Source organism: Ictidomys tridecemlineatus, chromosome 7 (genome assembly GCF_052094955.1).
Source record: "Ictidomys tridecemlineatus isolate mIctTri1 chromosome 7, mIctTri1.hap1, whole genome shotgun sequence".
NCBI lineage: Eukaryota > Metazoa > Chordata > Mammalia > Rodentia > Sciuridae > Ictidomys > Ictidomys tridecemlineatus.
Window position 1 is genome coordinate 153867102 of NC_135483.1, and position 25531 is coordinate 153892632.

General features: G+C 33.8%; 1 pseudogene; it reads left to right on the forward strand.

Annotated features, from left to right (window-relative positions):
* LOC101966892 (glutamine synthetase-like) overlaps positions 1-20617 on the forward strand; it is a 110536-nt pseudogene extending 89919 nt beyond the window's left edge.
* Positions 20618-25531: the final 4914 nt, after the last annotated feature.

The window sequence follows — 25531 nt, forward strand, 5'->3', positions numbered from 1 at the left end:
TTTTGATGATAAAACCTACATGATAAATGTACTGAGATAGCTCTGGTTCATAGTTCCTCCATCAAAGGATGGTGTTCCACCTGGTCCCAGCTTTCTCTCTCTGTTTGTTTGCCTTTTCTCATCCCCCATTTCTGAATTAACAGCCATGCAAGTAGTGGCAATAATCAATTGGAAATTATTGACAGATTGGAAGTAGCAAAAAATTATACTTTCAAGAAATTTTTAAAAAAATATTTCTTGATTGACCTTTATTTATTTATTTTACTTATATGTGGTGCTGAGACTCGAATTCAGTGCTGCATGCATGCCAGGCAAGTGCACTACTGCTGAGCCACAACCCCAGCCCAAGAAATTTTAAAAACATATATCCAATAAGAAAAAATAGGATAGATTAAAGCAGATATTTCTCAACTGTCTCAGTTCAGTGTTCCCTTCATGTCTGAGTAATTTTGTGGCCCCCTGACTTTTTTATTGAGTCATTTCAAAGCCATGGAGCAGTAACAACTCATGTGGCCACGAAAATAGTCAGTGTTTCCCTTGAAAATAAAATATCCCAAAGAGCATCTCAGTGATCAATATGGTGCCTTAATATATCACATTGATTTCTTAGCTACAAGAATAAAGTATGTAAACAGGAAAACTCAAGACAAAATATCACTCGGAACAGGATTGACAAACTATGACGCATGAATTCAATCTATTATACTCCTAAATTTTAATTAGTCAACTCTTATTGTAATATAAGCATGCTCAGTCCTTTACAAATTGTTCTTTAGAAGAACAAAGATGAGTCCTAGATATGGGGACCAAGTGGACTCCAAAGCTGAAAATACTCACTACCTGTCCCTTTACATTTTAAAACTTTTTAGCCCCTTATTTACATTAATCATCCAATTCAAACTGTCTAGACAAAGAAGAGACAACCCTAGAAATGCAATCTCACATTTATGCACAAACATTTGAATACCTTTAATATATCAGATTCTGAGGAAACTATAGGACATTTGTCATGATGTTTAAAACCATAGGTTAAATTTGAAAGCATGGTAATTTCAGGTGTGTAATATTTTTTAAGCTCTTCAATTAAAATCTCTCAGGAAATTATTTGCCACCATGCATCAATTCTTTAATCATCATGATCCTACTATAGTTAATGAGCAATTATGATAATTTTGAAATCTGTTCCTTTCAGATAGTAAGAACCACAGCAAAGCTGATGTGCTGATAGCTTCAGGAAAGAAGATTGAAACCCACTGTTCACCAAAAAAGATTTTTAAAGACCAGTAATTTCCAATACAATTTTAAATAAAGGATGTAGAAAGCCAGATTAGACTCTATTCTGCTGAGCAGCCTGAGATGGCATGCTCACTTGGGAGAAACTGTTCTTTTCCAAGAGGCAGTATGCTTATTGAACACATTCAGGCATAGTTTAAATCATCCCCTTTCTAATCTAAAGGTAATTTTATAGATTACAGATAACAGAATCAGACTTCACAGATGTTCTTAGTCCCTTCCCGCAAATGTCTGTGTCATTTATCATGTTTGATCCACCCACACTCACTTCAGAGTTTCCAAGGCATTCTGCATATAATGCTTCCAAATATATTCACACAATTTTGGATGTGGGTCTCTTGCAATATTGTTGTAGGGTTATGATGATACCTGATTCAGATATAAATACAAGATAACAATGTAGATAAAATTCAAATATGGATCACTCTGTAGTCTATAAAAAATGTTTATATTGATATGTATAAAACATGTATGTTGGGGCTGGGGATGTAGCTTATTGGTAGAGCATTTGCCTAACATGCACAAGATCCTGAGTTTGATCACCAACACTACAGAACAAAACAAAAAAGTGTGTGTGTGTGTGTGTGTGTGTGTGTGTGTGTGTGTGAGAGAGAGAGAGAGAGAGAGAGAGAGAGAGAGAGAGAGAAAGACAGAGATATTATAGGCAGCTAGAAATACCTCTCTGTATTTTATTATGAAAGAAAATAAAATAACAAATCTGTTATTTTTTCTATAAATAAAATTGCATCTTTTCTAAGATCCCACATTTTCAATTTATATTTATATTAAAAAATCAATGACTGTTCTCTAATAGGATTTTCACCAAATTGTTATTTAATAATCTTGGATACAGTTATTTGACTGAAGGATTTTCTTTGCTTATTTACTGAAGGAATGTTTTTGGAACAAAAAAGATTAAAATCACTTAATTTTCTAAAGATAAAAGAATGTTATTATTTAGAATTCTTATTAGTATGTATTGCAGTATTCCTAACATGATTCCTGATATGAGCTACATACCCAGCCCCAGCATACATGTTATATATATATATATATATATATATATATATATCAATGTGGACTATTTTTATAGACTACAGAGTGGTTCACATTTGAATTTTATCTACATTACTAACTTGTATTTATATCTGACTCAGGTATCATCATAACCCTAAATATGATTATAAATGCAAGGGCAGGATTTGTTGTCTCAAACTCCAAAATCTCTGTGAAAAATGGAAGACACGTAGGTTCTGATTAGTTTGGAGGAAGCAATAGATTAAATGGCATCACATCTTCCTCTTCCCTCACTTCCATTTCCCTGGTCTCCCTCCCTTGCCGCATGCTCTACATGTCCTCATTCATGTTTCCCAAGAAGTCCTGCATCCTCCCTGTAGTCACCAGCACCACCTCCAAAGCTATCTTTCTTGTTATTTTTCTTTCTCCTCCATCTTCCCACATACTAAGATATTCTGAATAAATTGGGTCTTAGAACACGATTTATCTCTTACTAGCAATTGCTCTTTCACCCACTGCCAGCAACTTTGTCATCTGTGATGTCTTTTCAGCATCCCTTATGCCTTCATGGCCTCATTGCCATTCCACAGAGGCAGGGAATTCAACTACACCCCGTTTTATTCCTTCACCAATGTCACTACTTTTAACTGATAAAGTGAGAAAAAAAGAGACCAGTTCCTCCTCTCTTTGTACAAGATACCATAAGTCTCAGACATTTTACACACACACACACACACACACACACACACACAGTTTTTACAATTTTTAACCCAGAGGACATTTTAAGAAAGATTTTTATGGTCAATGTATTTCCAGAAATCAGCAATTTAAGTATAATTATTTACAGGCAAAATAACTTTTTAAGCAATAGTTAAGGACATGCTGTTTTTTTAACAAATGATGAATTATTTACTCAAAAATGTAAAGTGCTTTTGAAATTAATTTTTCAGTTGTGATAGAGTACATTATTCTTTTCCTTAAAAAAACAGAATAGCTAATGCTGAAAAATCTTATTTAATCAAAGAATACTGTATCTTTTTAATAATTTATGTTGAAAGTTGAGGATTTAGGCTTCAAATTAAGGAGTTATCATAGATATACATTTTATATTAGAATATGAAAAATATAATTTCAATTAGATTTCATGACTATGAATCAGAAAATTCTAGTCATATAATCATGGTTTCTTTACTATATACCAAAGTTAAAAAGCATCATTTAACTGAAAATTCCTGTTTAATTTTTAAAATCATCTTCCATTTTCATTACAATAAATGTTATGTTTCCGTTTTCCTTGTAGTTTATAATCAGTGTCCCTTTAGAGTGAATCTAAGTTAGACATTGATAAAATAAATTTCTCTTTAAAGTATTTTTATGAAAATCAATTTTCCTGTTTCAAATATGAAAAATTTGCATTAGGCAATAATTATACATCAGTGTGGATTATGGGTTTTTAAAAATACTTACTGCAAAATAAATCAGTTAATCAGTAGCCCTGCCTCGGTGGTACCACAAGGTCTGACAAGATAACTATTTCAGGACTTTTTCCTGCTCTTAGCTTTATCAACTATTCCTTTTACAATAGGAGGAAGACAGATAAACTCCAGAAGTAAGAACCAAAGGAAAAGGGTATGTTGCTCAAAAGGGCCTAATTTCTAAAATATTTTAAGCAGGACCCTGAACATACTGAGATTCCAGTCCTAGGAAAAGTAGGATGATTGAGCCCAGAGTCCACCAACCACAAACTCTGAAAACCAGCTCCAATTAGGACCTGTCAGGCAGGACAAGATGAACAAGAGTTGCCCTTAAGCTGTTAAATAATGTAGCCTGTCAATCCAGAGTCCATAGGTTAGGCTTGGGCAGAACTGTCCAACAAACCACTCTTCTTCCAATAAAACCTTACACATAAGGAAATGAGCTATAGCTCTCTGCTGGGAAAAGACCCATTTTTCTCCCTCTTGGAAGAGTGCTGCTTTCTTTATCTAATAAATTTTGCTATGATTTTACCGTTTCAGTCTTGCCTGGAATCTAAGTAAGACATTGATAAAATAAATTTATCTTATAAGTATTTTTATGAAAGTCAATTTCAAGAACACAAGATCTGAGAACAAAAAAAAATCCCTATCAATAACTGGAATTCCAATTTTCAGTTGAATTCTAGACAAATATGTGAAACTGACTGACTTTTCTCCAGTAGCTAGACTCATGGCAGCAGATTCATGTGCAAAGTCTTTCTATCATGATTTTGAATAAACATAATAAATCATTGCTTCTCTTCTGATATGTCTTTTGTTTATGTATTTGAATAAAAGAATGAGATAAGTTTTCAATTACATTTTTTTAAAAATCACACCAAATTTTGTTTTAATGATAAATCTTTATGTTTTTCCTCTTCATTTTCATTCTCTCTTCTGTCAATCCTGCTTTTGGTCCTAATCTGTTTTAGGCTGAAGTAGTGTTCATAACATATGCACACACACACACACACACACACACACACACACACACACTCACTCACTCACACAGAGCAAGCTAACTATTTGCTATTTTAAGCTACTATAATTCAATGTTCATCTGGTACTTTTCAGAGCAATAAGGTAGGAAGGGAAAATGTTGTCTTATAACCAGGAAATGGCTATGATTTTATAAATAAAGCAATATTTACAATGGAAACAGCAGATATCCCTGCACCTTAAACTATAGTCAACACTATTTCATTACTTATTTCTAAGTATTGAAGGAAAAATAACTTCATGGGTTTCATCTGTCTAATGAATGGAGGGATGTTTTAGCTTTCAGTTTAATTATAGGAAGCTACAAACAATGATCTATGCAAAGAAATTTTTATTGTTGCTGTTGTCAGGAAGTAAAATTTTACATGTCAATTTCACAGTGAGTATCTCAGTGCTTGTTCTCATCTTCAGTCTAGAAATTCTATGCTGTGCCCTGAATAGCTGAACAAGAATGGCATAAAGAGATATGAGAGCTCCTGCTTATGGAGCCTCCAAATTTTGTTTGTTACCATATGTTAATCTCCTCAAAGATGAATGTATTTCTTTCATTGAAAAAGATCCTTTCATTTGGAAGATAATTGGTATTGCTTCTCCTTATGGAAGAATGAATGTGTTGTGAATAAAATATCAGTCACCTTCTATTTATTTTCTTTCTACAATCTCTTTTTCATTACAAGTTATGTATCACAGTGAAATTAACTTTCTTAAACTTTACATATGTTAGACTATTAACCTCTTGGAGGACTTTTGATGAGTCCCATTTCCCTGCAGGTGAATGTCAAATCCTGATAATACTGAACAGTTCAGATTCTAAAGCATTGTTCTATGCCTAAAATCCTAACTTCAGACATTTTCTCCTCAAATATCAAGAACAAACTTTCTTCGGCCTTGCTTTTATTCTTCATAAAATTATAAATATCTTTACTTGCTCAAATTTGATCAACATCTCCTCCCTCCTATTTTCCAATGTTTTCTCACCTATGAATATTTATTTAAACTCTGCCTCCCTTTTAGAATATGTTTTTCTATTTTTCTGAACTTATCAAAACCCAGTTCAAACTTCTTAGCCTAACTCGTCTCATTTTTTCGATAATACTGATCTAGACTAATTCAAAACAAAGCAAGTCCCCTCTTCTCTGATTCCATCATATTTAATTATGTTTTCTGAAAATGTTTAAAATTAATAAAATTGTTCAAAGCCAGTTTTAATATAGGTATAACTTTATAAAATAGGAGATTGTCATCTGAATCCAAAACACTCTTGTAACAACATTTATCCAACAACAATTTTTCAAATGTACACTCTATTTTTAAAGCACTGCTCTAAATGTTGAGTTTAAAAGGATTATAGAAGCAGATCAAAGTCCTGCTTTCATGAAACATGTCCTAAAACAGGATAGAACCCCAAATTACTTCATATAAGTAAGTTCTGTATCTATCAGAACTTTTCAGGGAGGGAGGATGTGATGGTTAATTTTCTGTGTTAACTTGATTGGGTCACAGAAGCATTATTCTGAGTATGTCTGTGGGGGTGTTTCTGGATAAGGTCATTTGAATTCAGAGACTGAGTAAAACAAATTGCTTTTCTTAAAGTGAGTGGGCCAAATCCAAACAAGACCTGAATGGAACAAAAAGGGCTGAGTAAGAGGGAGTTCCTCTTTGCTGACTGCTTGAGCTGGGATGTTGGTCTTTCTCTCCCTTTACATTCAAACTAAAATATTAGCTTTTGGGTCTCAAGTCTCTTTAGGACTGGAATTCATACCATCAGCAGATTTGGGTTCTCTGGCCCTCAGACTCAGGCTGGAACTACCACATTGACTTTCCAGGGAGTCCATCTTGCTTGCTTCAGATATGGGGAATTCAGAGTCTCCAGAATCTTTTGATCCAATCATTTACAATCATAGATATTTTTATCTATATTTGATTGCTTCCGATTCTCTTGAGAACGCTAATATGGAAGATTATTTAGAGAATTAGGACACAGAAAGATAAGGTAGTTAGAGAAAGTTCACTGAAAGATTTCAAGGTAATACTAAACTTAATTTACTTCTTTCTGGTGATAAAAAGAAATTTCTAAGTAAAGTGTTTACAGGATCTATCCTGAGTATTTAACTCAGAGCCAGAATTGTTATAAACCACCATAATTTGTATTCGGTATTTGGTTCAATTAATGTTTTAGTGACTTTAAAATAGAAAGATTAAATAAATCCAGGCAACGCTGAGTTCAGGTCTAAGGTGATTAGCAAATGCCCTTTTTTTAAAAAAAATATTTATTTCATACATGACAATAGTGGAATGCATTACATTCATAATTATTCATTCACAGCACAATTTTTCATAACTGTATATAAAGTATGTTCACAGTAAATTATGCTATTATACATGGCAAATGCCCTTATTTGGACTGCAGTTTTTACACGAATGAAATGTGGATGATTGTACTACCATCTCAGGAGGTACTTATGAAGGCTTTGTAAGATGTTATATTAGAATTGCCCAACTCATTGTTTCAAATGATGACCAGGGGATGATAGTCATAATGTTAACAATGGTCAAATTCTGCAAATGATCAACATGTGAAAAAAAATGTAAAAAAGAAAGATCAAAGTCTCCTAAATTGCAAGTCTTTCAATTTTATTTTTTTGGAAGAATTTTCCTTTGTTCACAAGCATAGGCAAAAACTAATTCTACTTGCTTCAGAATGTAATCAAATAGCTTTCCTCTGCTTAACTCGAGACCATCTTATGAAAATCTTCAATATAAAATGGAATGTGACAGTATCAAAAAGTATATCATGCAACAGTTCAGAAAGATTTTGTCACAAAAACACTTGGCTTACTTTATATTTGCTTATATATATTTATGGTGAATGCCAGGGGCCTTTTGACTATTATTTTATTTTGTTTGCATGCTATGAATGCAACTTAAAAATTCATATTATGCTTTCAGAAAATAAATAACAGATGTTGAAATTCAAAACAAATATTTTATATATACTATGAAGCACTTGTGTATATATAAAATGCATTAAGTGATTTTATATACAATTAGAATGTAAGAGGAGAAAAAAGTGCCCATATCACCAAGAGAAATAAAGTAGATAATACAATCTAATGTGCATTGAAGCACTATTTAATATTTGCATAAAATAACTGTTGTCTAATAAGTATATTGCAAAGAGGGGGTAAAAGGATTTAGGATATTTTCTCATAAAATTGAATAAAAATTGTTTTTCCTACAGCATTTTAATTTCATGAACCCCCATTTTATCCTCCAGGCTATGAGCTCTTTTATAAACAGAAGTGAGAATGAGGTTCATTCTGTTCCTTTCTTGAATTTATTCCTTTGTCTAGATTATCAGATAAAATGTAGACTCTCTACATCTGGAAATTAAATTCCACTGTTTGCAAACTATATTAATTACAGACTTGACTTTAGCACAACATTCACACAGATTCTTTTTACGAAGGTACTGACATTCAATCACCAGGCAAGTGGATCTGGGTAGAGGCAGCAGAATTAGGCCTATTAACTTCAACTGGAATTGCACATTCACCCTGGGAAGCTTTGTTCAAGTGAAAATGAGGATAGGCAAATTGAAGGCAAGGTGTATGAGAACACCCAAACATTTAAGGTGATACAAAGTATTTTGATGAGGGTTATTAGTCACACATAGAAACCTGTTTTGATTCTAGACTAGTAATAAAAATAGTTACAAGAGAAAATAAAGAGAGCCTCTGGATGCCCCTGGACATTTCCTTTAGTGTACCCCATAAATGACACACCCCCACACACACACATACTATCAAATAGCATTAGGATAGGTTGTTTTTAGTGATGAAGCCACATTTACACCTTGTCTTAAAATGTGGCCAGATTATTCCTTTGAATCTAAATGCTATAGACAAAGGGATATTTAAAAGTGAACACTTTAAGCTCTTGTTTTTAAATAGTCTGGGGAAATTTTCATTTAAAGAACTCTTTTCTCCAATATTTTTGGAAATAAATAATTGATCTACCATTGCAACTTTTACAAATTCTGAATTTTATGTGTAACTTTTATCATTTTTTTTTGTTCCTTTTGGGAGAGATGTTGCATCTAGATTGTATAGATACACATTTCTCTATGCATGCACCCTTACATCTATGTAGTCAACAAACACACACACACACACACACACACACACACACTTAGAAGTAAATTAATTAGGAAGATAACAAAATGAATGGGACATAACTTTCTTATGTTCATATATGAATATACCACCAGTGAAATTCCACATCATGTACCACCACTAGAATAAGGATCCTAAATAGAATAAGTTATACTCCATGTATGTATAATATGTTAAAATACACTCTGCTGTTGTTTATATCTAAAAAGTACAAATAAAAAAGAAGTTTAGAGCAATGTTTTGTGCCTGAAAACTCCATTTCCTAATTTCTAATAAGTGCAAGCATCCCCAGTATCTACACAAGTAACTTGAATATTGCAGAGATATGAAATTGAGTTGCATTTGCAACAAAGCCGGATGAGTCATGGAATTTGTGGCTGTAGTCATCATTAATAAGGCTATTTCATAAGTATGAAATTCCAGGGAAAACTGAAAGAGATTCGTGAGGTGAAGCTAAAAACACAAAACTTAAGAAACAATAGAAATATGTTTAAAGATAAATGTAGCATACCCTATTAATCTAAGAATTTAGGATTTAGAAAGTTTCTCAACAATACAACCACAAAAGTCACTTTACCATCAGATGTTCAATCTGAAGAATTAAAGAGATCAACGAAGGATTAGGATATACCAAAAAATGAAAAGATCACTAATGTCTTTGCCAGAGATGGTCCTAAAATAAGAAGGGCATCTAGGAGAAAAGCACCAGTTAATTAGCACTTGAAGATCACCATCTGATAGCAAGAGCATGCTATTGTGACATCTCCATATTTACCACCACCACCACCAACAACAACAACAACAAAAACAATTCTAATTAGGTTTATGCAGTTCTTGGGATAGTGAGTTAATGACAAATTGAATTGATTGATCTGGTTACATAGATTACCCAGTTACTTTAGGAAATTATATTTGTTTTACAATATACCTATTTTCACCCTACCATGTCTAGCCATAGACAAATCAAGCGAAAACACGGTTTATAAAGCAAAAACAACCATATACACTGAGAAAAAAAGTAAATTTGTGCCAAAATCAAATACTTGATTGTAGAATAATTTCTAAATATGAATATTATCAAATTAGTAAATACATAAATTTTAAAGTTCACCTTGATCTGTGACTAATAATTCTGACAAATATTTTTATCATCCTTTATTACTTTTTTTTCCTTTTCCTGAAACAATCACATTAACAACTGAACTCTTCTGTTTACCTCAAAAATTCTAGATATATGGTTTTCACTGATATTCTGTGATATTTTTTAAAATTTTAGGCATTATTCATCACTTCCTACTACAGAAGATGAGTGTTCTCTTCCCTATTTTCCTTCTCTCCTAATCTCTACCTCTTCCATATCACATTTTTTCAAAAGTTTATTTATGATTTAAATGATTTTGACTGTGTAAATATTTCTAATGGAGGTTTTCCAAGGTATACTATGATTGTATTTCTTATTTTTGTGTAATGATTTTTCTTACCTATTATTGTCTTGAACATTTTCAAATGAATTTTATTAATTTTTCCATAAAACTCTTCTCAAGACACTTAAATGTATGTGGAATATATATATATATATATATATATATATATATATATGCACGTATATATATATATGCACGTATATATATATATATATATATATATTTATACATATATATTTTTTCATTCCTTTGGTTCCACTTTGTAATTTTTCTCCATTTTCTAATTTCTAATAAAAGCAAGCATCCCTGGTATCTACACAAATAACTTGAATATTGCAGAAATATGAAATTGAGTTGCATTTACAACTTGTTTTCTCTGGACCATACTCATGCTGTGTTTTGTCAACATCTCAAAAATCTCTTTGCCTACCTACATTATAGCTACTTCCTCTGGGTTTCCCTACCGTATGTATAGTCTCAAAGAAAGTGATTTTATAAGGCTCTTTAGTCCATATAAAGAACTCCTCCTAAAAATTATATGACTTCACTCACAGACCTCTTGTAATAATAGCAACTTATTGATGAAGATTTAAAGTAATTGGTAGAGAAAACTTTCACTGAATACTCATGATGCCACATTGTCCATTTTTCCGCTAGGAATGCTGGACTATAAAGATTCTTGTGCTTAATTGATGATGATACACATCTGTCAAAAACACACTTTATTTGGGGAATGAAAGAAAATTTGAATGTAACTATGTTCTGTTATGTTAATTTGTTATTCAACATGCACTGCAGTATAAATTTATGACAACACATTGTCTAACTGTCTCTCTCCTTGTACTCTTTAGACCAGAACTGCTTCATTCCAAGAACGTATGCTTCATGAATGTCCATTGTTCTCTCTAGCTTTATCACATTGGGCAAGGAGTTCATGGGAAATGAGACATAGAAGAGTCATTCTTCTTTTAGCACCATCTAAAATCTATGTGGAAGTATATATTATCAACTTACCCATCAATCCCAGAAAGGTTGTCAATTAGAATGGACTGTTGGCATTGGGGAGCAATGAGCTTGAGATATGGCTCAAACACACCAGGAGGAATATGTTGCATTTGTTACAAAGCAAGTGGTCAGTTAAGGTGAATGCCCCAGGGGCCAGAGGGAGAAGACTTACAAGGCAAAGGACACCTGGCCCCACCCTGCTGCAGGTGTTTGACCAGAAGTGGTTTCATACTCAGCACATACACCTGAATGGACCTGACAAAAGTCAAAGGATCTTGATATCCAACATGAGATTTCCATTTTCATTTGTCCTTAACTGACAAATCAGGCACAGTAATAAAAATAAGACCTCCTTCGGGTTCTCTTCCTCTAGAGGACCCTAATACACCACTCCATTTATACTTACATGTGTAGACTTGAGCCTTTAAACATCTGCTTCATTTATATACCTCTGGAAAATTTATATAGTGTGGGTAATTATAGAGTTTTGATTTATTTCATATTCAAAAGAATATTAAATTAAAAATTTTAATTACTAGGATTCTTTTTTCATATATTAATATTAAGCATCTTTTTGGAAAAATAGTTTTTTAATGCCTTTGATTTTCTTTGCATATTCATTTCCAGCCACCTTGGCAGCATCTGCTTTATACACTAGTTTGGGGATACATAAATTTTGGCTTGGTGCCTGTATCCAGAAAACTTTTTATTGGAACACAGGGACACCCATTAGTTCACATTTGGTTGCTACAATGGAAGAATTATGTAATTTTGAGAAAGACTATATGGACAAACCTAAAATATTTGCTATCTCTTTGCAGAAAAATTTGTCAAGCCCTATACTACATAGCGAAGTGCAAAATATTTAGTATAATGTTCTAAATCAAACTTACTTGTAAAAAAAATTCAAAAAAGTTGGCATGGTATTAAAACATACCTAATAGATTAAAATATAATAATTTCTTGGAATTATCCCCTTTAACCTCTTTAGCTGCTTCTTAACCATTACTTTTGAAGGTTTAGCCTCCTCAACTTTAATTCAACATACCCAAAACTAACTCATAAAAAACTTTGGCCCCATAATAATCCATCCTTTCCTATCTCAGTAAGCATCTTTCATATAATACACAGCCATCAGATATCAGCAAGTTATAAACCTATGCATCATTATTAGTACCTCTACCTCTCTGGATTCTCTGACCAATACTTAATAATTCCTATTTCACTCCCTAAAGTTCTGCCTGATCATCTCCATCAACATAAACTAACAAAATAAAGCTACAACTATATCCTGTGTAAAGTACCACAATGGGTCCTTATCTAGTTTACTGAACTTCTAATTTTAATGTAAGTGAACTTTTCAAAATGCAGCTGTCACCAAGTCATCCATCCATTCTTTTTATTCTTAAGTTTCTGCTGACTAACCAGTAGTTTAGGATAAAAATCTAGATGTTAGGTTTATTGCATGTCTTATTTCTTTTTCATTCATCAAAATATATGTTTCCTAATAAAAATGAGCTATTAGTAAAATAAAAATGGAAATAGAGAAAAAAACACAGTAAGTAATGGCTGCATTAAATCATATAGCAAGTTAGTGCTGGGTCTTGTGCTAACACTGGGGATTAAACCCAAGTATGCTATACTACTGAGCTAGATCTCTAGCTTTTTTTTTTTTTTTAATTTTAAGACAGGGTCTTAATAAGTTGCCCAGACTGGCCTCAAATTTTCAATCTTCCTGCCTCAACCTCCCAAGTTACTTTTTCCATTCTATAGGATTCAAGGGATGTAAGAATGAAATGTGAAACAAGATGGGGTAATGAGGTAGATTTATTTGAGTTCATCTGTTTTATAAATGAAATATGAGGGGCATCAAGTGGAAGGCATGTGTTAGCTTTGGATAAAAGTGAAAGTACAGGAGGAGGGAGTTGTGAACCAATGGACGTGAGCCCTCCTCCTGTCTTCCTCACCACCTGTGTCACTTGAATCACTTAGGATTAAATCCAAACCCTATGGTTCCCTACTTTACTCATTGATAAAAGAAGACAGTAGCCCACATCACTTTATGACTTTTAAATTCTGTTATTTTTCTCAGTGGGATTTCTGATTCTGAGTAACAAATTGTGTGTTCCAGCAGGCAGGGAGGATCCATCATTCAATATAAAGCTAAGTAGTAAAAGTGCAGTGACAGTAGAGGAACATGACTTCTCAAAAACAGGGGAAGGGACAATAATCAATAAGGGCTTTGCCATATGCAAAATAGTCGTTCAAAGCTTGGTGAATTTATTTTAAAACCTGTGCTAGCCTGGTGATTACCTGATATAATGGCATAGTTAAAAGTAAAAATCTGGAAGACAATTAATATTTTGCTGTCATCTATAGATAGGCACAGTGAACATATCTAGCACTTAAAAGGCTTTGGGATGAATTATTCCCATAGTCTTTTCAAAGTGATCAATCTTTGAAATATGAAATTAAGAATGACACACTGAAATAACAAGAGAGAAATTATTCCTTGTAAGAGTCTTTCAAAGTACAGCAATTTTCAGAGAGGTCACACTATATATATGACCAAAAGCATCACCTTCTAAAACTACAAATATTAGTGTCCGTTTTCATAGATCTCTTCTTTGATCAGAATCCCCTTTTATAAGCTTTTTAGAAAATATGCAGCCATCAGATATCTTAGGGCTTTGTCCAAGAAGTGGCACCCAATACCCTATTATGGATGAATATATCTTCTTTAAAAAGAGACAGGTTTCTTATCCAGAAAACCACTCATCTGCCCCAAAGCTCTGAAACCTTAATAAGAAAAATTAAAACACAAACAAAAAGTAAGTATCATAGAAAAAGTAATATTTATAGGGAATGAATAATTTAAAAACCTGTGATAGCAACTTAAATGTGAAACTATTTGATAATAATCAAATAGCATGTATTAATTTTCTATCCATAATAAATACTATGTGATAGAAATTTACTTGAGCATATTAAGATCATTCAAATGTTACCTTTTTCCACTATAATCACACTACAAAATTAAATCTTTTGTTATTAAACAATGTACAGGGCTAGGGATGTGGCTCAAGTGGTAGCGCACTCGCCTGGCATGCGTGCGGCCCGGGTTCGATCCTCAGCACCACATACCAACAAAGATGTTGTGTCCGCCGAGAACTAAAAAAAAAATAAATATTAAAAATTCTCTCTCTCTCTCTCTCTCTGTCCCCCTCTCTCTCTCTCTCTCACTCTCTCTTTAAAAAAAAAAAAACAATGTACAATCATGCACATAAACACTTTTGTATATACATAATTTTAAATGCAATACATTATATGTGAGTGTCTAATGACATGCTCAAATATATATATATATATATATATATATATATATATATATATATATATAGAGAGAGAGAGAGAGAGAGAGAGAGAGAGAGAGAGAGAATTAAGTGAGTAAAAGGGCTAGACCATTGTCCATTGTTCACTTTTCGATTTCTTATGCTGTGAACTTCCAAGCAATATTTATTGAAAACATGAAGTACAGAAGAAAAAAAGAGAAAAGAAAACCTGTATGATAATGTGGCAGCTAATTTAGATGACATCATATCATGCACTGATTTTTATGTGTGTAGGAACTATTGTAGTTAGTTTAACTGCAATTTTAAACAACTATTCTAAAACAAAACTGATGATCTTCAGTAGAAAATGTCCTAACAGAAAATATTATACTACTTATATGAAAAACCTTATCAAGGAAGCACTCAAATGGTCAACTATGAAAGTTTTTTCAGAAAAACATATGAGTTTTTCTTTTCAATGATATGAAAAGAGAGTACGCTTTAAATACACAAAAAAAGGATCAAAAGCAGTAAATCCCTGAAATATACATGCCCTATAAAAATATGCTCCAATATGGATGTTTGAGAAAAAAACAGAAGCGCAAACTGATTTTTTAAAGATATGATTTCTGTACATCTCTTTTTTGAATAAAAATTGATTTGAAGATGGGTTTTGGAGATATATTCTAATAGAGAATCTACAGTTTGACTTAAAATACAAGCAAATGTTAAAAATACTTTTTAAAGACAATGATTATTACTTTCTTCAGGATTATGAAGCTTCGGATTGGTTTCATCAAGAATGAGACATAGGTGTTAATGTTATGTTACTAGTAACAACTGAATAATTACATCACAGGTGTGTCTTTGCTTTTATTACTTACTTTTAATGTTTTACTTTCCTGTTTTGAGTATACTTCTGTTGTAAAGTAATTCTTTTCCAAGTTAAAAGATATAAAAGTAGGTAACGTAGAACACACTCTATTACTCATTAACTGTATCTCAACTTCAGTATTAAAATTATTTTATTACAGTATAACTTACAAATAATGACATGCTCAAATCTTAAAGGTATCATAAATCAACTTTTGCAAAATTGATGTTACTTTCATATAACCAACACCCTGCTTGACACAAAAAAACCTTTCATCCACCCAGAAAGATCTCTCATATTTCTCAGTTAACCCTCGTACCATGATGGTTATTTGAACAATGTTAAAATTAGAACACTGGTCAGTCCTACAACATATTGTGATATTGTAGCATTATTAACAGTGATTTAAAGACAAACTGAGTAACTGATCTTCTAAAGCAAGTATAAAAACATTATAATGACATTATGAGACAAAGAACAAAAATTGTGATTTGACTTGTGAACCAAATAAAATATCTTATTCAAACTCCTAATTTACTCCTAATATATGGAAATACATTGTTTTTGTCTGTAGCACTGATTTGGTTGAGATAATTATCTTTCGTCTTAGGATGCCTTGTTTCTGTTGAAAGTATAAGGATGTGTTATACAGGGAGTGCAAACTGTGAACTTGATAATTTCCAATCCAGTGGTAGAGAATTAACGTCTAGAAGTACATAAAACTGTTGAAAATTTGTGATTACTAATAATTTGCATCTCATCCCCTATGGACCATCCTCTTGAGGACACTCCTTAACTTGCTAATTTATGAAGAAATTTACTCTATTATAGAGTCAATGAATTCTAGACCCTCTTTTTTGTTTGACATGGGGTTTTATGTTTTTTTTTTCTTTTTAGTTATACATGACAGTAGAATATATTTTGGCAGACTATACATACATAAACTATAAATTTTTATATTAGGTTCATACTCTTGTGGTTAATCTTGTGGTTATACATAGTGGAGAGTTACCCTGGTTATGTATACAAATACAAAGCTAGGAAAGTTATGTCCTACTAATTCTACTGTCCTTCCTATTTCTCTCCCCTTTCCTCTCTCTGTTACTTCCATCCAGTCCCATTTATTTCTATTATTCCCCTCCCCATGCTCCCTTGTTTTGTGTTTGCATTCACAAATCAGAGAGAACGTTTGGCATTGGGTTTTTTGGGATTGGCTCACTTAGCATGATATTCTCTAGTTCCATCCATTTACTGGCAAATACCATAATTCTATTCTTCTTTATGGCTAAATAATATTCCATTGTGTATATAAACCACATTTTCTTTATCCATTTGTTCATTGAAGGACACCTAGGTTGTTTCCATAGCTTGGCTATTGTGAGTTGAGCTACTATAAACATGGATGTGGCTGCATCACTTAGTATGTTGTTTTTAAATCTTTTGTGTGTAGACTGAGAAATGGTATAAATGGGTCAAATGGTTGTTTCATTCCAAGTTTTCTGAAGAATCTTCATACTGCTTTCCATAGTGGTTGTACCAATTTGCAGTCCCACCAACAATATATGAGAGTACCTTTCTTCTCACATCTTCATCAACATTGTTAATTGTATTCTTTTTTAGCTATCATTCTGGGTGGAGTGAGATGGAATCTCAGTGTAGTTTTAATTACATTTCTCTAATTGCTAGTGATGTTGAACTTTTTTTTTCATAAATTTTTTTGAATATTTGTATTTCTTCTATTGTGAGGCCTGATTAGTTCTGCCTTTTATTGATTGGGTTATTTATTTTTCTGATGTTAAGTTTTTTGAGTTCTTTATATATCCTGGAAATTAATACCTTATCTGAGATATTGGTGGGGAAGATTTTCTCAATCTGTAGTATTTCTGTACATGTTCTTGTTTCTTTTGCTGTGAAGAAGATTTTCAGTTTGATGTCATCCCATATTGATTCTTGATTTTACTTCTTGCATTTAAAGAGTCTTGTTAAAAAATTTGGTCCAGTAATGCCTAGGTCTTTGATCCACTTAGAGTTGAGTTTTGTGCAGGGTAAGAAGTAGGGGTTCAATTTTATTCTATTACATATGGATTTTTAGTTTTCCCAGCATCATTTGTTGAAGAGGCTATCTATTTCCAGTGCATGTTTATGGCACCTTTGTCTAGAATGAGATAACTGTATTTATATGGGTGTGTCTCTGTATCTTCTATTCATTTCCATTGATCTTCATGTTTGCTTTTGTGCTAATACCATGCTGTTCTTGTTACTGTAGCTCATAGTATAATTTAAGGTTGGATACTGTGACTTTTCGAGCTAAGTATTACTTTGGCTATTATGTCCGCATTGTTTTCCAAATGAATTTAATAATTGCCTTTTCTATTTATGTGAAGAACATAATTGGGATCCTTAGAGAGAGTGTGTTAAATTTGTGTAGCACTTTTGGTAGTATGGCCATTTTGATAATATTGATTATGCCTATCCAGGAACATAGGAGATCTTTCCATTTTTCTGACATTTTCTTGCATTTCTTTCTTTAGTATTCTGTAGTTTTCATTATGTAGGTCCTTAACCTCTTTTTAGGTTGATTCTCAAATATTTTATTTTTTTTAAGCTATTTTGAGTGGGATAGTTTTCCTGATTTCTCTTCAGCTGATATATCTTTGATGTATAGAAATGCAATTGATTTATTGGTATTGATTTAAAATCCTGCTACTTTGCTGAATTCCTATATGAGTTCTAGGTGTTTTCTAATAGAGTTTCATGATCTTCTAAATATAGAAACATGTGGTAGAAAATAGAGATAGTCTGAGCTCTTCCTTTCCTATTCATATCCCTTTAATTTATTTCTTTTGTCTTATTGCTCTGGCTAGGGTTTTGTCTTGTTCTGGTTTTTAGAGGGAATGCTTAGTTTTTCTCCGTTTAGAATGGCCTTAGGTTTAGTGTATATAGCTTTTACAATGTTGAGCTATGTTTCCTCTATGCCTAGGTTTTCTAGTGTTTTGAGCATGAATGGATGCTGAATTTTGTCAAATGCTTTTTCTGCATCTATTGAGATAATCATGTGATTCTTGTCTTTAAGTCTATTGATATGTTGAATAATGTTTATTGATTGCCATATGTTGAACCAACATTGCATCCCTGGGATGAACCCCAGTTGACCTTGGTACACTAACTTTCTAATATGTCTTTGTATGCAAATTGCCAGTATTTAATTGAGAATTTTTGTATCAATGTGTTTATCAGGGATATTGGCCTGAAGTTTTCTTTTTTCATGAGTCTTTGGTATTTGGTATCAGAGTGATACTACTTTTATAGAATAAGTTTGGAAGGGTTCTCTCCTTTTCAATTTCGTGGAATAACTTAAGGAGTATTGGTGAAAGTTCTTCTTTTAAGATCTAATAGAACTCAGCTGAGAGTCCATCTGGTCCTATGCTTTTCTTGGTTGGTAGGCTTTTGATGGAATCTTCAATTTCATTGCTTGAATTTGATCCGTTTAAGTTTTATATGTCCATTGATCCAGTTTGGGTAGTTTATATGACATGGGTTTTTCTATGTCAGTTTTTCAATCTCTTCTGAGAAGAATTTCTACTTCCTTTATAAGTTATACATTATAAATAACTCTGACATTCTCCTTGATAAATATCAAAACTTTCAATTTAGCAATAATGGAGATTTCAGAAAATGTTAACATGACAAATATTAATAATATATTTAAGAGATGCTCAATACCAACAGTATAGAAAACAACAAATATTAGAAAGTCAGCTTACAGAAAGAAGAGAATGGGAAAAGTGCTGAGCAACCAAGCTGCACAGTTACCTCATCTCTGGCTCTCACAACCAATGGCCACCTGCCCACCATTCAGAACACCTTCCACCATGGCCACCCAGTTCCCACTTGAACAAATGTATCAAGCAGATTTATATGTCCCTGCCTTGGGTGAGAAAATCCAAACTGTGTATATTAAGGTTGATGGTACTGGAGAAAGACTTAGCATAAAGACCTGCACCCTGGACTGTGAGCCCAAATATGAAGAAAAGTTGCCCAAGTTGAATTTTGATGACTTTAGTCCTTTTCATTCTGAAGGCTCCAATAATGACATGATTTTGTCCCTGATGACATGTTTTAGGACCCCTTCCTTAAGGATCCTAACAAGCTAGTGTTTTTTGAAATTTTCAAGTATGATAAAAACCTAGAGAGACCAATTTAAAGCATACTTGTGAACAGATAATGGGCGTGGTGAGCAACCAGCACACCTGTTTTGATATGGAGCAGGAGTATACTCTCATGGGTGCAGATTGTCACCCCTTCAATTGGCCTTCAATAGCTTTCGTGATGCCCAAGGTTCATATTACTGTGGTGTGGGAGCCAACAAAGTCTATGGTGTGGATATCGTGGAGGCTTATTGCCATGCCTGCTTGTATGATAAAGCCACAATTATAAGGACCGATGCTGAGGTTATACTTGCCCTGTGAGGATTCCAGACAGGACCTCGTGAAGAAATCCACATGGCAGATCAACTCTGGTTGGCCCTTTTCATTTTGCATCATGTTTGTGAAGATTTTGGAGTTATGCATACCTTTTATCACAAGCCTATTCCTTAGAACTGAAATGGTGCAGGCTGCAACATCAACTTTAGTACCAAAATCATGAAGGAGGAAACTGGTCTGAAGTATACTGAGAAGGCCATTGAGGAACTGGCACTAGTACCACATCTGTGCCTATGGTGCCTAGAAGGGCGGTGACAATGCCTGGCACCTAAATGCATTCTGCAAAACCTCCAACATCAGCCACTTTTCTGCTGGCATAGTCAACTGCAGTGCCTGTATCCACATTCACTGAACTGTAGGGCAGGAGAAGAAGGGTTACTTTGAAGACAATTTCCCTCTAACAACTGTGACCCCTATTCAGTGACACAAGCCTTCTTAGGTATTTATCTTCTCAGTGATACCATGATGAGAACTTCCAGTACAAAAACAAAGAGGACTAGACCTCAACCATCAAGTCCCTCCTAGTTCTGCATCCCACTCCAACTCTTCACCCTCTCAGTTTTCATGCTTGCTCAGGTTCTAACCCAAATAGTGAAATATCAAGGTCTTTTTTTTAAAATTCTTCATGCCGAATTAATCTTGCTTTCTTTGGCTAGGATAGAGGCATTAAATTCTTATTCTCTCCATATACAGCCACTCTTTTTCCCATCTCTAAAGCTTTCTACTGTGCTAGTGAGGAAGCTGAGCAGTGCCCACTCAGGTGTGCCTGTCAGGCATAGCTGTGGGACCCAGCATATTTGTGGAGTGGGAAATTTTTCTTCAAATAGCTGAAGGAGGGTCCCTTGTGTGGTTAGGTTAGAATTGCCCCTTTGTGGTGGAAAGGTCTATTTCTTAAGGTATAACCAACTTTTTATAGACAATGGGGTGGTGGAGGTCCTTGAATGTAATGGTCAATTTGAATTGTCAACTTGATTGGATTAAGAGATGAGGGTGATGAAGAGACTTCTGGGTGTGTCAGTGAGGGTCTGTCTAGGAATGATTGGCATGTGGGATAGAGAACTGAAGTGGAAAACCTCCCTAAGCATGGGAAACATTGCCCAATAGGATGGTAGCTTGGATGGAATATAAGTTGGAAGAGTAAGAAAGCAGTAGCATCTGCAAGCTTAGCTCTTCTTGAACAGGTTCTTGGTTGCTGCTTCGATCTTTAGAGGATATCAAGCTCCTGCTCCCTCACTCTTCCAAAGCAGACTCTACCACTGATTCTCCAGGGAGTTTCCAGAAGCCTTTGGTCTAAGAAGCCTAGGGAACCACTGCTGATCCCAGCCTGCAGATGGCCATTGTGGACTATGCAACTTCTGGTCATGGAGGCCAATCTAACAAATGCCCTTTTTATAATCATACTTGCTGTTGATTCTGTTCCTCTAGAAAACCCTAATACATGGAGGGAAATATCCTTGTCTCCTGCTACAGCACTTCCCTTGCTTGGTGCTACATGTGTTCCCAGGAACACAAATCTTTGTAAACTGATATATAGCCCTACCTGAAAAGAGAAAGTTCTTAGTGCTTGGTCCTTCATTTAAAATACAATACAAAGTAGTATTTATATTTAAATATAAAAACAAAAATTATGTGGGTGTATGTGTATGTGCTTTCTAAGAAAAGGAACCATCCTGGTCACTGGGTGCTAAATTTGAGGCAAGTAGTTTGGCTTAGAAATAAAGAAGATCCTTTGGAGCAGGAGTGGGGAGTGTGGTACTAGAAAAATTAGTTATTAGGGGTTCATACTCCTCATCACCACTTGAGGGCTGCCCTGTACTGGTCACTCTTCTTCAGGAGGTAGACCCCAGAAATCTAGAAGGTGAATGTCCATGAGTATGGATCACTTGCCTGTGGGGTGAGTTTAAGAGACACACCTGGTACATAGGTTTCAAGGAGGGACTTGGATGACCCAAGTGAGAATGTTCCTGGCAGGGGCATGGGCTATTTTCTGGTGGAACTAGCATGTCACTAATTAGGCCTTTTGATGTATCAAATTTTTTAAAAAGCAAAATAAGTTTAGAGCATTAATCAAATTAGTTTCTAATTTTACAAAATTGTCTGTACAAAATTCTCTAATTTTACAAAATTCTCTCAGAGTAGTTGAGGCCAGGGCTGGAGTAAAATACTTGTAATGTTGTATTCTAGTGTCTTTACTCCCAGTTAAAATATTTATTTCTTTATTAAGTTTCCTAAGGAATTCTTTTCTGCATTTCCCCTTCTGTTCTCTGGATTTTGTGCTGGCCCGAGCAGGCCAGCTGTGGTTTTCTCTGTCCATGATGACTTCTAATTACCAAGTGCAGTATGTTAGAGTCAGATAACTCCATGCTGTAAACAAACTGTAACTGCCCATAGCAGCACTTATAAATCAACTGAAGAAAGAAAGAAAGACAGTTTGTATAACTTGCATAGTGAGGCCTCAAAAGCGAATTTCAATTCAAGGAATGACCTTGCTCAAAACTGTCAATTCTCCCTGGCTCTCTCCCTCTATCTTAAAATACTTCTCTTCCATTAGCTCCTCCCCCTAACTCTGAAATTTGTTACTCTTCCTTGATTTCTCAGGAAAAAGTAGTACTACATTGCAAATCGATCAGAAGAAAATATCTATAGAAGCTAAATTGTTATTATGATTTAGAAATAGCTAGAGATTATGAATTAAGAACTTCTTTCCCCCTAATCAACTACAGGTAGAATGATAGAATTTTACAAGACGATTCAATCAGTTTTTGCCACTATAATCTAAAGACCTGGCAAGAACACTATTAGGGGAGCAAAAGTTTATTTGGGGCTCACAGTTTCAGAAGTCTCAGTCCATAGATCCTAATTCTAGGCCCAAGGTGAAACAGGCCAACATGCAGAGGGGTGTGGTAGAGGAAAGCAGCTCAGGACAGGGCACCAAGAAGCCGGGGGGGGGGGGGGGATCTCCACACTTCAGGGACAAAATATATATTCCAATGGCAGGCCTCCAGGGACCCACCTCCTCCAAAAACACACCATCTACCTATGGAAACAACCCAGTTATTTCTATCAGGAGATTAATGCACTGATTAGGTTAAGACTCTCATAACCCAATCATCTCATTTCTAAACATTCTTGCATTGTCTCATGCATGAGCTTTGAGAGAACTCCTAATATCTAAACCATAACATAAGAGAACTCTGAATTTTTCTTGTACTGATTTTAATGATAGCCAAATTTTCACCCACCACTTCAGTTAATTTTTAAGTTACCTTATTTAGAGAAATGGTCAAAACCAGCAGGAGATTGGTTTAAGTTACTTAACTCTAAAACTTCCAAATTATCATGAGAGATGAAGAAAAATAGAGCATACATTGCATAAGTCTTATTTTAAAAAGTCTTTTTCTTAAAGGTAGAAAATAGACTCATGACTTTAAAGAAATAAAGATAAATAAATAAGAGATTTTAAAATTCAGTGTTAGGTAATTTTCAAACACTATTCTGGAGGAGTGCCAAGAGTTAAAACACACACACACACACACAAAAAAAAAAAGAAAAAAAAAAACAATGAGCTTTGTTCTCTTTTTAAGGAGGTCATTTGAAACTGGAGCTAGTGGATTTGGACAGAAAAAGATTGAAAAATGAAATTGCCAAACTAGCTTACAGATGGTTAGATATTTATAGTATAAGATTTCCTAGGTTTCTGTTATTTAAGTTTTATTGTTATCTGAGAGCATATTTTGTTAGTTTTTTATTCTTTAAGTTTGTTAAGATTCAGGATGTGTTCTACATGGCGAAAGTAAATTGAATCAAACTGAATTATTTATATACCTGAGCTGAAATGGGAAGTTAGCTTAATCTAATTGTCATTATAAAGCACTTTACACAACAATAGAAACTACATATTTTTTGAAATTCACATGTAATCTTCACTAGGCAGATCATATTTTGGTAGCTAAATAATCCCCAAGGGTTGAAAACTTTTATATTCAATTCTAAATAGCCTATAGGTCAAAGAAGTCTGAAGACAAAACATTTGGGCTAAATGGCAATAAAACAATTTATTCAAATTCATGAGATGCAGTGACAATAGTACTTAAATTGGAATTTATAGCACTAAATGCATGAATTTATACAGATGTTTTACAGTTTGTTTTTATTGTAGAAAGTCTTTATTTTTTCTTCAATTCTGAATGATAGCTTTGCTGGATAGAGCAACTGTGGCAATTGTTTTCTTTCTGTGCCTGGATGATCTCATTGCAAGCCCTCCTGGGTTTTAGAGTCTGAGTCAAAAGACTGAAGCTAGTCCTTTTGGTCTACCTCTCCATTTAATCCCATGTTTTTCTCTGTAGCTTCTCTTTGCTTCAACACAAAAGTTCAATGTAATCCAAGTGTTAGTTTAAACCACCAATGCCTCTCAGTTTGCCACTGTAAAACTTCTGATTTAATCACACTTATAGAGCTGCCATAAGCTTGAGTTTTTCTAAGCTATCATTTTGGAATCTTACTCTGATTTTATGTAGAAATAGTTGTCCCCGAGTGGGACCTGTTGTCCCCCTCTAGCTGTTTCTGCTTGGAGCCTAGTTTTGGTTTGGAGTTTTTGCCTCCTGTATTCTATGTATTAAAGTATTAATAAAGCAAAACAGGGTTAGTTTGTAGGGGAGGGGTGCTGACACTGTGGGCATGTTTCAATGGCAGAGTCTCTGCCCAATGAACTTATGGTATATCATTCACTTCCAATCCTCTCTCAGAAAAAGAGGAAGCACAAAAACATAATATTGTTCTTTTGGAAATTAGATAAAACAAGAGCAATTAAACCTAACAAAGGAAGAAGAAAAGAGATAATAAAATAGCAGAAATCAATAATGATGAATACATAAAATATATAGGGATAACAGCAAACCCAAATCTATCAAAAGATACAAAGATGGTAGGAAAACTGGAACTAAGTTAAACTAAGAAAAAGGAAGATATAAACTACTAATATAAAAAAAATGACAGGGACATCATTTCTACTAATCTTGTGGAAACTCAAAGATAATAAAGGAATAATATGAGCAAATATATATCCACAAAGATAGTTATATGGATGAAATAAATTAATTTCTTGAACAAATACCAGCACCAAAAGGAAAAACAGATGATCTTCATTATTCATTGTGGAAGTTAAATCAACAATTAGAAACCTTCCCAAAACAGACATCACCAAGCCTAGATGGTTTTAATAATGAATTATAACAAACATCAAAAAAAGAAATGCTATCGATTCTCAATATTCTCTTTCAGAAAAAAAGAACAGAGGACACTTGCTGATTCGATATATGAAGCTAGCATTGTTCTAGTATTAAATAAACCAGGTAAATTTACGATGCTATATAGATTGTCTTTATCTTTGCTGATTTTCTGACCTTAGGTCTATG